The sequence below is a fragment of the Somniosus microcephalus genome, chromosome 5 (genome assembly GCF_052327205.1).
Source record: "Somniosus microcephalus isolate GS21.2 chromosome 5, FLI_Smic_1.0, whole genome shotgun sequence".
Classification (NCBI taxonomy): domain Eukaryota; kingdom Metazoa; phylum Chordata; class Chondrichthyes; order Squaliformes; family Somniosidae; genus Somniosus; species Somniosus microcephalus.
In genome coordinates this window covers 181,738,295-181,754,478 of record NC_140991.1, presented here as the reverse complement: position 1 = coordinate 181,754,478, position 16,184 = coordinate 181,738,295, and positions in this window count along the sequence as shown.

The window sequence follows — 16,184 nt, the reverse complement described above, 5'->3', positions numbered from 1 at the left end:
TGATTTACTGCAGGTTCGTTCGCTGTAACTGATATTTTCAGTAGTGTACAGAAAAAGTGACTCTCAATTGGTGATGGATATTCTCTATTTCACTTCTCTTGACAGCCGAGTAAGGTTATCCATTATTTTACTTATAAAGGACAATATGATGGACTTTGCTCATTTATACCCAATGGAACATAACATAGTTAAGAACAAATTTGACAAAATACATCGACAATGATAAACTAACGCAGTTTCAGGAGATAATGCCATCCCATCCCATTAGTGAGTGGGAGAGAGAGAGTAACAACAAAAACTGGGCATCCATGAGGCACTCTGGGCCATCAGCAGCAGCAGAATTGTATTCACCACAATCTGTAACCTCATGGCCCAGCATATCCTTCACTCTACCATTACCATCAAGCCAGGGGACCAACCCTGGTTCAATGAGGAGAGTAGAAGAGCATGCCAGGAGCAGCACCAGGTGTACCTAAAAATGAGGTGCCAACCTGGTGAAGCTGCAACACAGGACTACATGCATGCTAAACAGCAGAAGCAGCATGCTATAGACAGAGCTAAGCAATCCCACAACCAACGGATCAGATCAAAGTTCTACAGTCCTGCCATATCCAGTCATGAATGGTGGTGGACAATTAAACAACTAACGGGAGGAAGAGACTCCATGAACATCCCATCCTCAATGATGGTGGAGCCCAGCACATGCATGCAAAAGACAAGGCTGAAGCGTTTACAACCATCTTCAACCAGAAGTGCCGAGTGGATGATCCATATCAGCCTCCTCCTGAGGTTCCCACCATCACAGAAGCCAGTCTTCAGCCAATCCGATTTACTCCATGTGATATCAAGAAACAGCTGACTGCACTGAATACAACAAAAGCTATGGGCCCCGACAACATCCCAGCTGAAGTGCTGAAGACATGTGCTCCAGAACTAGCCACTCCTCTAGGCAAGCTGTTCCAGCACAACTATAACACTGGCACATACCTGACAAAGTGGAAAATTGCCTAGGTATGTCCTGACCACAAAAAGGACAAATCCAATCCGTCCAATTATTGCCCCATCAGCCTACTCAATCATCAGGAAACTGGTGGAAGGTGTTGTCGACAGTGCTGTTAAGTGGCACTTGCTCACCAATAACATGCTCACCAATGCTCAGTTTGGGTTCTGCCAGGACCACTTGGCCACAGATCTCATTATAGTTTGGGTCCAAACATGGACAAAAGAGCTGAATTCCAGCGGTGAGGTGAGAGTGACTGCCCTTGACATCAAGGCAGCATTTGACCGAGCATCAAGGAGCCAGAGTAAAATTGAAGTCAATGGGAATCAGGGGGAAACTCTCCATTGGCTGGAGTCATACCTAGCAAAAAGGAAGATTGTTGTGGTTATAGGAGGCCTATCATCTCAGCCCCGGAACATCACTGCGGCAGCGGCAAGAGGATAAAGAGCGGCCCAAGAGCAGACCTGAATTAAAGCAGCGACAATGACAAGAGGATAAAAAGCGGCCAGAGAGCGGACCAGAATTAAAGTAGCGGCGAGAGGATAAAGAGCGGCCCAAGAGCGGACCTGAATTAAAGCAGCGGCAGTGGCGAGAGGATAGAGAGCGGCCCGAGAGTGGACCTGAATTAAAGCAGCGGCAGTGGCGAGGCACCAATTCAAAAACAACAACAAAAATCAAAGAGTGACATCACAGGAGAGCAGGTAGGTGATTGGTTGGTGAGTATTACAGCTTTGACTTTGCTCTCTAGGTTAGGGAAGGTGGTTAAATTAAGAGTGGAGAAACTGTAATTTGCTAGCACAAAGGAAGATGGTTGTGTTGGTTGAAGGTCAATCATCACAGCCCCAGGATATCACGGCAGGAGTTCCTCAGGGCAGTGTCCTAGGCCCAACCATCTTCAACTGCTTCATCAATGACCTTCCCTCCAAAATAAGGTCAGAAATGGGATGTTTGCTGATGATTGCACAATGTTTAGCACCATTCACAACTCCTCAGATAATGAAGCAGTCCATGCCCGCATGCAACAAGACCTGGACAACGTTCAGGCTTGGGCTGATAACTGGCAGGTAACTTTCATGCCACAGAAGTACCAGGCAATGACTATCTCCAACAAGCGAGAGTCTAACCACCTCCCCTTGACATTCAACTGTATTTCCATCACCGAATCCCCCACCATCAACATCCTGGGGGGTCACCATTGACCAGAAACTTAACTGGACCAGCCACATAAATACTGTGGCAACAAGAGCAGGTCAGAGGCTAGGTATTCTGCGGCGAGTGTCTCACCTCCTGACTCCCCAAAGCATTTCCACCATCTACAAGGCACAAGTAAGGAGTGTGATAGAATACTCTCCACTTGCCTGGATGAGTGCAGCTCCAACAACACTCAAGAAGCTCGACACCATCCAGGACAAAGCAGCCTGCTTGATTGGCACCCCATCCACCATCTTAAACATTCACTCCCTCCACCACCGGCGTACCATGGCTGCAGTGTGTACCATCTGCAAGATGCACCACAACAACTCGCCAAGGCTTCTTCGGCAACATCTCCCAAACCCATAACCTCTTCCACCTAGAAGGACAAGGGCAGCAGGTGCATGGGAACACCACCACCTCCAAGTTCCACTCCAAGTCACACACCATCCTGACTTAGAAATATATCGCCGATCCTTCATCATCGCTGGGTCAAAATCCTGGCACTCCCTACCTAACAGCACTGTGGGAGTACCTTCACCACGCGGACTGCAGTGGTTCAAGAAGGCTGCTCACCACCACCTTCTCGAGGGCAATTAGGGATGGGCAATAAATGCTGGCCTTGCCAGCGACACCCACATCCCATGAACGAATAAAAAAAAACTTATTAAATTAATAATTTAAACTAGATCAAATAATCAAACAATAAAAGTAAAATATCGATTGAATAAAAGCTTTAACTAATTAATTAATATATTAAACAAGTTTAGAGATGGCAGGGCAGGTGGTGTATCGTAACTGCAACATGTGGGAGTTTGTGGAGAGCATCGCGATCCCAAGCAACCACATCAGCAGTAAGTGTCTGCAACTCGAGGAACTTCGACTCAGAATTGTTGAGCTGGTGTACGAGCTGCAGACATTGCGATGCATCAGGGAGAGGGAGAGTTACCTGGACACTTTGTTCCAGGAGGCAGTCACACCCTTTAGGTTAAGTAGTACTTTAGAGTTTGTCAGTGGTCAGGGACAAGAGCGTGTGACTGCGAATCAGGCAGGTATGGGGACCCAGGATGTAGTGATGGAGGAGCCTCAACCCTTGACCTTGTCCAACAGGTATGAGGTACTTGCTACTTGTATGGATGAGGAAAAGTACTGCAGGTAGGATGGGCAAACTGACCATGGCACCGTGGTATAGGGGGCCACCCAAGCGGGGGGAGAAGGAAGGAATGTGCTAGTGGTAGGGGACAGTATAGTCAGGGGGATAGATACTGTTCTCTGCAGTCGTGAAAGAGAGTCCCAAAGGCTGTGTTGCCTGCCCGGTGCCAGGATTAAGGATATCTCCTCAAGGCTGGAGAAGAACTTGGAGTGGGAGGGGGAGGATCCAGTTGTTGTGGCCAATGTCCAAGGACATAGGTAGAACTAAGAATGAAGTTCTGCTGAGGGAGTTTGAGGAGCTAGGGGCTAAATTAATAAGCAGAACCTCAAGGGTAATAATATCTGGATTACTACCTGAGCCACGCGCAAATTGGCATAGGATCAAGCAGATCAGAGAGTTAAATGCATGGCTCAAAGAGTTGTGTGGGAAGAAGGGGTTTCAATTCATGGGGCACTGGCACCAGTACTGGGGAAAGAGAGAGCTGTTCCGTTGGGACGGGCTCCACTTAAACCAGGCTGGGACCAGCATCCTGGTGAATCAAATAACTAGGGCTGTAGATAGGGCATTAAACTAAAAAAAGGGGGTTAGGGGTCAGGTGAGGGGAAATTTAGAAATCTAAACAGAAAGGTCAAGGCAATAGAGCAGTGTAGCGATTTGGGTAAAAATAAGCAGAGTGTGACAGGAAGGGACAAAGAGTTTAACGGTAGCAGTGCAGCAGAGAATAAGGTCAAAGCAGGGAATAATGGTAAAAATTTAAATTAAAGGCTCTTTATCTGAATGCACAAAGCATTCATAACAAGATAGATGAACTAATGGCACAAATAGAGAGAAATATATTTGAGCTAATAGCTATTACAGAGACGTGGTTACAAGGTGATCAAGATTGGGAACTAAATGTTCCAGGGTACTTGATGATTTGAAAAGACAGGCAGAATGGGAAAGGAGGTGGGTAGCCCTTACAATAAAGGATGACATAAGGACAGTAGAGAGAAATGAATTGAGCTTGGAAGATCAGGAAGTAGAATCAGTATGGGTGGAGATAAGGAATAACAAGGGGCAGAAAACACTGGTGGGAGTAGTATATAGGCCCCCTAACAGTAGCTATACCTTTGGACAGAATATTAATCAAGAAATAGTCAGAGCTTGTAACAAAGGTAATGCAATAATCGTGGGGGACTTTAATCTTCATATAGACTGGACAAATCAAATTGGCAAAGATAGCTTGGAGGACGAATTCATGGAATGCATTCAGGGCAGTTTCCTAAAACAATACATCATGGAACCAATCAGGGAACAGGCTATTTTAGATCTTGTATTGTGTAATGAAACAAGGTTAATTAGCAATCTCATAGTAAAGGATCCTCTGGGGCAGAGTGATCATAATATGATAGAATTTCACATTAAGTTTGAGAGTGACTTGCCTAAGTCCAAAACTAGAGTCTAAACTTAAATAAAGGCAATTACAGAGGTATGGCTAAGGTAGATTGGAAAAATAGATTAAAAGGTATGGCGGTATCACAGAAATCACAGTATCACAGAAACCCCACAGTGCAGATAGAGGCCATTTCGGCCCATCGAGCCTGCACCAACACATATCCCACCCGATCCCCGTAACCCCACGTATTTAATCCCCCTAACACTAAGGGTCAATTTATCATAGCCAATCAACCTAACCCGCACATCTTTGGACTGTGGGAGGAAACCGGAGCACCCGGAGGAAACCCACGCAAACACGGGGAGAATGTGCAAACTCCACACAGACAGTCACCTGAGGCCGGATTCGAACCCGGGTCCCTGGCGCTGTGAGGCAACAGTGCTAACCACTATGCCACCGTGCTGATAAGCAGTGGCTAGCATTTAAAGAAATGTTTCATAATTCTCAACAAAAATACATTCCATTGAGAAACAAAAACTCCACGGGAAAAGTGATCCATCTGTGGCTAACTAAAGAAGTTAAGGATAGCATTAGATTGAAATAAGAAGCTTATAATGTTGCGAAGAATAGTAGTAAGCCTGAGGAACGGGAGAGTTTCAGAAACCAGCAAAGGATGACCAAAAAATTGATGAAAAGGGAAAAAATAACATATGAGAGAAAACTAGCAAGAAATATAAAAGCAGATTGTAAGAGCTTCTACAAGTATGTAAAAAGGAAGCGAGTAGCAAAAGTAAATGTTGGTCCCTTAGAAGCTGAGACAGGAGAAATTAGTATGGGGAATAAGGAAATGGCGGAAACGTCAAACAAATATTTTGTATCTGTCTTCACAGTGGAAGACACAACAAACATACCAAAAATGGTGGGGAACCAAGGGTCTAATGAGGGTGAGGAACTTAACGTAATTAATATAAGTAGAGAAGAAGTACTAGGGAAACTAATGGGACTAAAAGCTGACAAATACCCTGGACCTGACGGCCTACATCCTAGGGTTCTAAAAGAGGTGGCTGCAGAGCTACTCGATGCATTGGTTTTGATCTTCCAGAATTCTGTGGATTCTAGAATGGTCCCAGCAGATTGGAAGGTAGCAAATGTAACACCGCTATTCAAGAAAGGAGGGAAAGGGAAAACCAGGAACTACAGGCCAGTTAGCCTGACATCAGTCATCGGGAAATTGCTGTAATCCATTGTTAAGGAAGTGGTATCAGGGCACTTAGAAAATCATAACATGATTAGGCAGAGTCAAGATGGTTTTATGAAAGGGAAATCGCGTTTGACAAATTTATTAGAGTTTTTTGAGGATTTAACCAGCAGGGTAGATAAAGGGGAACCAGTGGATGTAGTATATTTGGATTTCCAAAAAGCATTCGATAAGGTACCACATAAAAGGTTATTACATAAGATAATTGGGGTTCGGGGTAATATAGTAACATAGATAAAGGATTGGTTAATGGACAGAAAACAGAGAGTAGGGATAAATGGGTCCTTTTCAGGTTGGCAGGCTGTAACTAGTGGGGTGTCGCAAAGATCAGTGCTGGGGCCTCAGCTATTTACAATCTATATTAATGACCTAGATGAAGGGACTGAGTGTAATTTATCCAAGTTTGCTGATGATACAAAGCTAGATGGGACAGTAAGCTGTGAGTAGAATACAAAGAGCGTGTAAAGGGATATAGACAGATTAAGTGAATGGGCAATAAGGTGGCAGATGGAGTATAATGTAGGGAAATGTGAGATTATTCACTTTGGTAGGAAGAATGGAAAAACAGAATATTTTTTAAATGGTAACTTTTAAATGTTGGTGTTCAGAGAGATTTTGGTGTCCACGTGCAAGAAACACAGAAAGCTAGCATGCAGGTACAGCAAGCAATAAGGAAGGTAAATGGCTTGTTGGCCTTTATTGCAAGGGGGTTGGAGTATAAGAGTAAGGAAGTCTTGCTACAATTGTACAGGGCCTTGGTGAGACCACACCTGGAGTACTGTGCACAGTTTTGGTCTCCTTATCTAAGGAAGGATATACTTGCCTTGGAGGCAGTGCAACGAAGGTTCATTAGAATGATTCCTTGGATGAGAGGGCTGTCCTATGACGAGATATTGTGTACAATGGGCCTATACTCTCTGGTATTTAGAAGAATGAGAGGTGATCTCATTGAAACATACAAGATTCTGAATGGGATTGACAGGGTAGATGCTGAGAGGTTGTTTCCCCTGGCTGGAGTGTCTAGAACTAGGGGGCATAGTCTCAGGATAAGGGCTAGGCCATTTAAGACTGAGATGAGGAGGAATTTCTTCACTCAGAGCTTTGTGAATCTTTGGAATTCTCTGCCCCAGAGGGCTGTGGATGCTAAGTCTTTGAGTTTATTCAAGGCTCAGATAGATAGATTTTTGGATTCTAGGGGAATCAAGGGATATGGAGATCAGGCGGGAAAGTGGAGTTGAGGGCGATGATCAGCCTTCAGCTAGTCCCGCTCCGCCGCCCTTTCCCCGCCATATCCTACCAACTGCACCACCAGTCTTACACACTGCTCAATGCACCATACCTACATCACTCACCTACCAACAATCTCTAGCAATCACGACTCATACTTCACAATCATAGCTTCACCTCGCCCACACACACTTAACACTGCTGCAAGCCTTACACCCACGTCTCACACCTTGCATTCATTGCCAGCTATTCCACCATGACAGGCACATGACCCAAACACATTGCACCACACTCACTGACACACTTCCCATTCTCTTGCTGGCCAAGGTGGCGCATAACAGACATGAGCAGCAGTAGACAGGTGGAGGGGAAACATGTCTTCAGAACCTCACTGAGCTGGAGGAGATGGTGCTGGAGATAATTGGCGAGCGACGAGGTTGAAAGCATTGCAGATGATGGCATGTTCATACCTAATCCTTCTTCTCACATCCCACTCCCCCCTCATCACACGATCACTTCTCACTTACAAGCTGCTGATGGTGTAAGCATGCACACCTTGCTTCCCCCCCTCCCCTCACCACAACCCGACCTTTGTGTCTTTCTCCTTTCAGATACCCATGAACTGTCAGCAGCCCAGCCTGTCCCCGACATAGTAGAGGAGGAGAGTGAAGAAGAAGAGGCAAAATCACTCGATCTGACACTCCCAGGCACCAGCTCAGAAAATGGCACTGTGTGTACTTCAGAAGGTAATATAGAGGCGGGATCTGCATGTGGTGAGGCACCGGGCACGAGTGGGCTGCTGCCAGGCTGGGGGAAAGGGTAGTTCGGGTGCCAGCTCCCCGGAGGACTCAAATGATGACATCGACGGGGCGCTCTTCAGAAGAAGGGTGTCGGGCATGCACACAGAAATCCTTGGTGCTGACCTGCCAGAGAGCCTCTTGTCTGTGTCAAGGAGCATGGAGGAGTCTGGCTCCAACATTGCACAGGGCTTTGCGTGGAGCTTGGAGCCTATGATTTCTAGGATGGAAGTGATGGGCAACTCCAACAGAACACCTGTGGACCCAACCACGATGTTGGGTGTGATGGGCCATGTCACGGCTTCCATTGCAGCACCAAGCGGAAGCGACCCAACGTCTGAGTGCTGCAATGGAAGCTCAGACTGCTTTCATGCAGTCTCAGCTTGCTGCCACGCAAACTCAGGCTGATGCCAACGTGACTTGATTTACGAGTGAGGAAACGGGCTTGCACGGTCTCACAGCAGTCCAGCAATCTGTCCTCCAACAGATGGCTGGGAATGCTGAGGCGCCGCCCCAGGGGAGTGGCAGTGCCTCTGTGGAGTTCCAACCTGCTGTCCTCTCTCAGAATGACAGCATTCGTACTCCTACCCTTGCCACTCTACCAGTGCCCTTGCTGCTGTCTGTCAGCCAGCCAGCCCAGACTGCTGCTGCCCATGCCGAGGTGATGCAGCCTACAGCTGGGCATTCAAGGCCCAGAGCTACTCGGGGTTGTCCTCCAAGGCCATCTGCAGCCTCCCCCACAGCACGGTGGCATAGTGGTTAGCACTGTTGCCTCACAGCGCCAGGGACCCGGGTTCAAATCCGGCCTCGGGTGACTGTCTGTGTGGAGTTTGCACATTCTCCCCGTGTTTGCGTGGGTTTTCTCCGGGTGCTCCGGTTCCCTCCCACAGTCCAAAGATGTGCGGGTTAGGTTGATTGGCCATGATAAAAATTGGCCCTTAGTGTTAGGGGGGATTAAATACGTAGGGTTACAGGGATAGGGCTTGGGTGGGATGGCTGTCGGTGTAGGGACTGGGTGCTAGTGTTTGGATGATCAGCCATGATCTCGTTGAATGGCGGAGCAGGCTCGAAGGGCCGAATGGCCTACTCCTGCTCCTATCTTCTATGTTTCTATGAAAGTCAGCAGCCTTCCACCAGCCATGCTGTAGCCACTGGGGTAGCACTGCGTAGGAGCACTAGAATCATAAAATCATAGAATCATAGAAGTTTACGGCATAGAAGGAGGCCATTTGGCCCATCGTGTTTGTGCCAGCCAAAAAAGAACTATCCAGCCTAATCCCTCTTTCCAGCTCTTGGCCCGTAGCCTTGTAGGTGACGGCACTTCAAGTGCATATCCAAGTGCTTTTTAAATGCGATGAGGGTTTCTGCCTCTACCACCCTTTCAGGCAGCAAGTTCCAGACCCTCTGCCATCCTCTGGGTGAAATAATTTCTCCTCAACTCCCCTCTAATCCTTCTACCAATTACTTTAAATCTGTGCCCCCTGGTTATTGACCTCTCTGCTAAGGGAAATAGGTCCTTTCAATCCACTCTACCTAGGCCCCTCATAATTTTATACACCTTAATTAAATCTTTCCTCAGCCTCCTCTGTTCCAAAGAAAAGCACCCCAGCCTATCCAATCTTTTCTCATAGCTAAAATTCTCCAGTCCTGGTAACATCCTCGTAAAGCTTCTCAGTACCCTCTCTAGTACATAACATAACAACATAAGAATTAGGAACAGGATGTTGAATCATATCTATCCTGTAATGTGGTGACCAGAACTTTTTTTTTATTCGTTCATGGGATGTGGGCATCACAGGCAAGGCCAGCATTTACTTACCATCCCTAAGTGCCCTTGAGAAGGTGGTGATGAGCCACCTTCTTGAACTGCTGCAGTCTGTGTGGTGAAGGTACTCCCACAGTGCTGTTAGAGAAGGAGTTCCAGGATTTTGAACCAGCGACGATGAAGCAACGGCGATATACTTCTAAGTCAGGATGGTGTGTGACTTGGAGGGGAACTTGGAGGCGGTGGTGTTCCCATGTGCCTGCTGCCCTTGTCCTTCTAGGCGGTAGAGGTCGTGAGTTTGGGAGGTGCTGTCGAAGACTCCTTGGCAAGTTGCTGCAGTGCATCTTGTAGATGGTACACACTGCAGCCACGGTACGCCAGTGGTGGAGGGAGTGAATGTTTTGGGTGGTGGATGGGGTGCCAATCAAGCGGGCTGCTTTGTGCTGGATTGTGTTGAGCTTTTTGAGTGTTGTTGGAGCTGCATTCATCCAGGCAAGTGGAGAGTATTCCATCACATTCCTTTATGCTAGGTATGACTCCAGCCAGTGGAGATGGTGGAAAGACTTTGGGGAGTCAGGTGGTGACACTCACCGCAGAATACCCAGCCTCTGACCTGCACTTGTAGCCACAGTATTTATGTGGCTGGTCCAGTTAAATTTCTGGTCAATGGTGACGCCCAGGATATTGATGGTAGGGGATTTGGCGATGGTAATGCCATTGAATGTCAGAAGGCGGAGGTTAGACTTTCTCTTGATGGAGATAGTCATTACCTGGCACTTGTGTGGCGCGATTGTTACCTGCCACTTATCAGCCCAAGCCTGAATGTCATCCAGGTCATGCTGCGTGGGGGCATGGACTGCTTCATTATCTGAGATGTAAATAGAACTGAACACTGTGCAATCATCAGCGAACATCCCCATTTCTGACTTTATAATGGAGGGAAGGTCATTGCTGAAGCAGCTGAAGATGGTTGGGCCTAGGACACTGCCCTGAGGAACTCCTGCAGTGATGTCCTGGGGCTGAGATGTTTGGCCTCCAACAACCACAACCATCTTCCTTTGTGTTAGGTATGACTCTAGCCAGTGGAGAGTTTTGCCCCTGATTCCCATTGGCTTTAATTTTACTAGGACTCCTTGATGCCACAGTTGGTCAAATGCTGCCTTGCTGTCAAGGGCAGTCACTCTCACCTCACATCTAGAATTCAGCTCTTTTGTCCATGTTTGGACCAAGGCTGTAATGAGGTCTGGAGCCACGTGGTCCTGGCAAAACCCAAATTGAGCAGGTTATTGGTGAGTAAGTGCCACTTGATAGCACTGTCACCGACACCTTCCATCACTTTGCTGATGATTGAGAGTAGACTGTTGGGGAGGTAATTGGCCGGATTGGATTTGTCCTGCTTTTTGTTGGCAGGACATACCTGGGCAGTTTTCCACATTGTCAGGTAGATGCCGGTGATGTAGCTGTACTGGAACAGTTTAGCTAGAGGCACAGCTAGTTCTGGAGCACAAGTCTTCAGCACAACAGCCAGGATGTTGTCAGGGCCCATAGCCTTTGCTTTATCCAGTGCGCTCAGCCGTTTCCTGATATCACATGGAGTGAATCGAATTGGCTGAAGACTGGCTTCTGTGATGGTGGAGACTTGTCTTTTGCACTCACATTTTGCCAGCTTGGTCAGTAGTGATATTACCAAGCCACTCTTGGTGATGGATATTGTAGTCCCCCACCCAGAGTACTTTCTGTGCCCTTGCTACCCTCAGTGCTTCTTCCAAGTGGTGCTCAACATGGAAGAGTACTGATTCATCAGCTGAGGGAGGGCAGTAAGTGGTAATTAGCAGGAGGTTTCCTTGCCCATGTTGGCCTGATGCCATGAGATATCATGGGGTCTGGAGTCTATGTTGAGGACTCTCAGGGCCACTCCCTCCTGACTGTATACCACTGTGCCACCGGGACAGGACATACCCAGGGATGGTGATGGAGGAGTCTGGGACGTTGGCTGAAAGGTTTGATTCCGTGAGTATGGCTATGTCTTTGGGACAGCTCTCCAAATTTGGCACAATTCCCCAGAGGTGAGGAGGACTTTGCAGGGTCAGCTGGGCTGGTGTGCCTTTGTCATGTCTGGTGCTTAGGTTGATGCCAGGTGGTCAGTCCGGTTTTATTCTTCGTATACTTCTTTGTAGTGGTTTGGTACAAAGGCCATTTCAGTTAAGAGTCAACCACGTTGCTGTGGGTCTGGAGTCACATATAGGCTACACCAGGTAGGGACAGCAGATTCTCTTCCCTAAAAGGCATTGGTGAACCAGATGATTTTTTCCTGACAATCCAGTAATTTCATAGTCTTTTTATTCCAGATTTATTTAACTGAATTTAAATTCCCTAGCTGACATGGTGGGATTTGAACTCATGTTTCCGGATCATTAGTCCAGGCCTCTGGATTACTAGTCGAGTAACATAACCACTATGCTACCGTACCCCAGTACGTAATAGTCTAACTGTGGCCTAACTAGCGTTTTATACAGTTCTATCATAACCGCCCTGCTCGTATGTTCTATGCCTTGGCTAATAAATGAAAGCATCCTATACGCCTTCTTAACCACTTTATCTACCTGTCCTGCTACCCTTCAGGGATCTGTGGACATGCACTCCAATGTCCCTCTATTCCTCTACACTTCTCAGTATCCTATCATTTATTGTGTATTCCCTTGCCTTGTTAACCCTCCCCAAATGCATTAGCTCACACTTCTCTGGACTGAATTCCATTTGCCACTTTTCTGCCCACCTGGCCAGTCCATTGATATTTTCCTGACGTCTACAGTTTTCTTCCTCACTATCAACCACATGGCCAATTTTTGTATCATCCGAAAACTTCTTAATCATACCCCCTGCATTGAAGTCTAAATCATTGAAATATACCACAAAAAGCAAGGGACCTAGTACTGAGCCCTGCAGAACCCCACTGGAAACAGCCTCCCAGTCACAAAAACACCTGTTGACCATTACCCTTTGCTTCCTGCCACTGAGCCAATTTTGGATCCAACTTGCCACCTTCCCTTGCTGGCTTTTAAATGAAAAAAATGTGCATGCGTGGAATTTTGAATGAGCCGCACAGCCTGTTAAAGGGGCCACGTGGCCCCCAAAAAATTAGAGGGAACATTGATTGCGACCCCCCTCCTTTCATATCTCTCCTCTATGTTGTCTGAAAACCCTGTAACCAGGAATGTTGAGCTGCCATTCCTGCCCTTCTTTCAGCCATGTTTCAGTAATAGCTATGATATCATACTGCCACGTGTCTATCTGTGCCCTCAGTTCATCTGCCTTATTCACTAGACACCTGGGCCTAGAAATTCATTGACGCCACTTTTGGAGCGCTAAAGTGGGGCGTCCGCTAAAGTTTGCGGCCGCCGCCAAATCGATGCCACTTCTCCGATATTCATTAGCTTCGCCCTAGGAGTTCGGGCGAGCGCTAACACTGCTGCTGGACGCCTCTCTTTGGGCGCTAAGCCGGAGGTGGTGATCGATAGCGCCGAGGCCGGGCGCAGCGCAGGTGTGGCCATCTCGTGATTGACAGCAGACACCCTGGCGCCGGCCAGCTCTTAAGGGGGAAGGGTCGACTGTGTCTGCTGCCACGCCCTGGATAGTGGAGCCCTCCAGCTAGGCCTGAACACTGCTGCTGGACCCAAATAGCGCCTGAAGACATGGAGAAGGCCCGTGAACGTGCGCAGCGCTTCTCAGAGCGTGATCTGAGTGTGCTGATTGCTGCTGTGGAGAAGAGGCGCCATGTTTTGTACCCGGACAATGGCAAGAAGGCGACGGTCCGCGTCTACAGGAGAGCCTGGAGGCATGTCGCCACCAAGCTGTCAGCCAACAGCGACGTCCCCAGGAGCGGTGCCCAATGCCGCAAAAAGTTAAATGACCTCACACGCATTGTCAGGGTGAGCACCCTTCCCAGTGACCTCCTCATCCTTGCATGTGCACCTCACATTATGGGCAAAGGGACCTGAAAGCTCTAATAGCCAGCCTTCATCCAGCAGCTATGGGACAGGCATGAGCATCAATTGCACATTCTGCACTTAACACACTGGACAAGCTATTCCACCATGGGAGGCATTGCACACCAGATCATGGCGACACACTGGCCAGGCTATTCCACCATGGGAGGCAGTGCACACCAGATCATGGTGACACACTGGCCAGGCTATTCCACCATGGGAGGCAGTGCACACAAGATCATGGCGACACACTGGCCAGGCTATTCCACCATGGGAGGCAGTGCACACCAGATCATGGCGACACACTGGCCAAGCTATTCCACCATGGGAGGCAGTGCACACAAGATCACGGCGACACACTGTACTTAGAGGCCGTCCTTTCTCTTGCAGGCCAAGCTGGCGAATAATCGCAAGAGCCGGACTGCGACCGGGGGAGGCCGACCCCATATCCAGCCACTCACCGACCTGCAACATCGCGTGGAGCGCCTCATGGGTGGCCGGGTGATTGGGCCCGTTGCATGTGGAGATGCCGACCCTGTTCTGGGCAGCAATGGTAAGGACATCACCTTTTGCACCTCTCTCGTCCCACTTGCGGATCAGATCTACATCCTTTGCCACTGTCCGACCAATGCGCTGAATGCCACCACTCATGCATCCCGCACTGATGCCCTCTCCTCACTCTAAAGCTACTCTTGTGCCTTCCTGCTTTCAGATGGTGAAGAGGAGGTCCCTGAACTTGCCAGTGACAGACCCTCCGAAGAGGAGCAGGAGGAGGAGCAAGAGGAAGGCGGCCCATCAGGGGAACCCTCAGCCGCAGCCACCCAGGCCAATGTAGGGGACACGTCTTCCCTGGAGGGCAGCGTGGCGGAAGTGTCGAAGGGGAGGGGAGCTCCTGGGACCTGCGGGCTGCAGAAAGGCAGGAGGGGGGTGGAAGCTCGGCGGCCTTCTCCCCAGAGGGGGGAAGCGTCGGAGGGGAGTCCAATTGCTGGGCCCAGCGGCCTCCAGCAACGCAGGAAGGGTCGGCCAGCTCGGCGGCCTTCTCCCCAGAGGGAGAGTCCGGCCTCCAGTCAGGAGATGCTCTTCGCCGAGGAGATGGAACGCCTCGAAGACTTGTCCGCGGACTCGGAGCGCCGGCACACGGAGCTCATGGCGGCAGTGGCACGGTTGCCTGAGTCCATCGATTCCCTCTCTCGGAGTGTGGCCGAGTTCGGGCCCTCAGAGGCCACCAGTCGGGCGGAATACCGGGCAGATCAGGCAGCGAGTCGGGTGGAATTCGGGGCAGCTCTGTCAGCGACTGGCCAGGTGATCAGTGGTGCCGTCCAGTCACTGGCTGCTCTGATGCGGTCAGTGAACAGGTCAACACGGGCACTCACTGCTGCCACACTCGCTGTGTCAGCCAGGCATCGCCAGGGCACCCGGCGCGCTGCAGCAGCACAGCGGTCTGTCCCTCGGCAGATTGGTGCGCATGCTGCAGTGCTGGCCCGGGCGAGTGCCAGTGTCTCAGGCGACCAGCGAGCGCCTGCCATCCGCCAGCTTGCCGCCATTCCTCCAGCCGCCACTGCCAGTCCCCCAGTGGAGCTGCCAGGAGCTGCTGCAGCGACTGATGCTGGCCAGCCACAGCTGCAGCAATCAACAGCCGCCCGCTCGACGGCCAGACCTCGACTAGGCCGACCCCCAAGGGCATCTGCCGTCACGACATGTGCCCCTCAGGAGCCTGCCCCCAGCCTTGCAGCAGCCAATGGCCTTACTTTGAGGCGGAGCAGCAGGGCGGGCAGGGGCCACCCAAAGATGGCCAAGGCATCGCCCTAGCGGGCCAAATAGTCGAATGTGTGGCCATTTGTGTTTGTTTCTTGAGGCCGAGAATTGGATGTTTGTTTTTTGAAGGCCGATGATGTGATGTTTGTTTTTGACGAAGGCCGAGAATGACGGCCATTTTAGTTGCCCTATTTTGTTAATCCTCTCCAGGTTGTGGGAGCAAGTAATGTGTTTGAGTGTTTTTTGGGGGTTTCGTCTGTTTTTGGGGGTTTCGTCTGTTTTTGGTTTTCATGTGGGAAGGGCCCAGAATTTGTACAATAAACCATTTTATTTATTCACATTGTCCATGTTTGATCTTTGAAGTGTTTGTTGCCTTAACCGGCTGAGGGCTTGCGGAGCGGCTGCAATCATGTTCTATCATTGGCACAAGCCATTCCCTGACAGGGGGCCTAGAAGTGACGTTCAATAAGCCGCCGACGGGCGGCCCTTGGACCTTGTGCCTCCCTCCTGGGCTGGTACTCCTCGTCCTCGTCGTCCTCATGCTCCTCCTGCTCCTCCTCCTGAGGTGGTGGTCCAACGTGAGGTGGCAGTGCCTGAGTCCTGCGGATAGCCAGGTTGTGCAGCATGCAGCAAACGACGACGAATTGGGAGACTCGATCCTGCGAATACTGGAGGGC